The sequence below is a fragment of the Palaemon carinicauda genome, chromosome 4 (genome assembly GCF_036898095.1).
Source record: "Palaemon carinicauda isolate YSFRI2023 chromosome 4, ASM3689809v2, whole genome shotgun sequence".
In the NCBI taxonomy this organism is placed as follows: Eukaryota; Metazoa; Arthropoda; class Malacostraca; order Decapoda; family Palaemonidae; genus Palaemon; species Palaemon carinicauda.
Genome location: NC_090728.1, coordinates 97,319,472 through 97,321,302, shown reverse-complemented (window position 1 = coordinate 97,321,302; position 1,831 = coordinate 97,319,472).

The window sequence follows — 1,831 nt, the reverse complement described above, 5'->3', positions numbered from 1 at the left end:
AATATAAATATTAATATTAGAAATGTTAATATTATTAGAAATATTAATATTAGTATTATTATTATTAATATTATTAATATTAATATTATCCTTAATATCAATAATATTAATATTATCATTAATATTAATATTAATAATAATAATATTGATATCATTATTAATATTATTAGTATTATTAATATTATTAGTATTATCAATATTATTAATGTTATTAATATTATTATTATTATTAATATTATTATCGATATTATCAATATTATCAATATTGTTAATATTAACAATATTAATAATATTATCAATATTATTAATATTATTAATATTATTAAAATATCAATATTAATATCATTTTTTATTTTTATCATTACTATTATTGTTATTATTAATATTATTTACATTTATATTAATGTTAACATTATTATTAATATTAATATAATGAATATTAATATCAATATGATTATTGATTCTAATATTAATACATACATGGATATACCAAGGCGCTTGCCCCAATTTTGGGGATAGCCTACATCAAACAAATGAAACAGAAAAGCTGACCTCTCCTCTCTACGTTCCTCCCAGCCTGACAAGATACCCAACCTAGTTCGGCTGGTACTGCTATGGTGCCACAGCCCACCCTCTCCCGTTATCCACCACAGATGAAGCTTCATAAGGCTGAATCCCCTTCTGCTGCTACCTTCACGGTCATCTAAGGCACCGGAAGAAGCAGAAGGGCCTACCGGAACTGCGTCACAATCGCTCGCCATTCATTCCTATTTCTAGCACACTCTCTTACCTTTCTCACATCTATCTATCCTCCTATCACCAAGAGCTCTCTTCACTCCATCCATCCACCCAAACCTTGGCCTTCCTCTTGTACTTCTCCCATCAACTCTTGCATTCATCACCTTCTTTAGCAGACAGCTGTTTTCCATTCTCTCAACATGGCCAAACCACCTCAACACATTCATATCCACTCTAGCTGCTGACTCTTTTCTTACACCCGTTCACACCCTCACTACTTCGTTCCTAACCCTATCTACTCGAAATACACCAGCCATACTCCTCAGACACTTCATCTCAAACACATTCAATTTCCATCTCTCCGTCACTTTCATTCCCCACAACTCTAATCCATACATCACAGTTGGTACAATCACTTTCTCATACAGAACTCTCTTTACATTCATGCCCAAACCTTTATTATTTACTACTCCCTTAACTGCCCCCAACACTTTGCATCCTTCATTCACTCTCTGACGTACATCTGCTTCCACTCCACCATTTGCTGCAGCAACAGACCCCAAGTACTTAAACTGATCCACCTCCTCAAGTAACTCTCCATTCAACATGACATTTAACCTCGCACCACCTTCCCTTCTCGTACATCTCATAACCTTACTCTCACCCACATTAACTCTCAACTTCCTTCTCTCACACACCCTAATCGGCCAAGCTTCTCTTCCGCATCTGCAACCAGTACAGTATCATCCGCAAACAACAACTGATTTACCTCCCATTCATGGTCATTCTCGTCTACCAGTTTCAATCCTCGTCCAAGCACTCCAGCATTCACCTCTCTCACCACTTCATCAACATACAAGTTAAACAACCACGGCGACATCACACACCCCTTCCTCAGCCCCACTCTTACCAGAAACCAATCGCTCACTTCATTTCCTATCCTAACACATGCTTTACTACCTTTGTAGAAACTTTTCACTGCTTGCAACAACCGTCCACCAACTCCTTATAATCTCATCACATTCCACATTGCTTCCCTATCAACTCTATCATGCGCTTTCTCCAGATCCATAAACGCAACATACACCTCCTT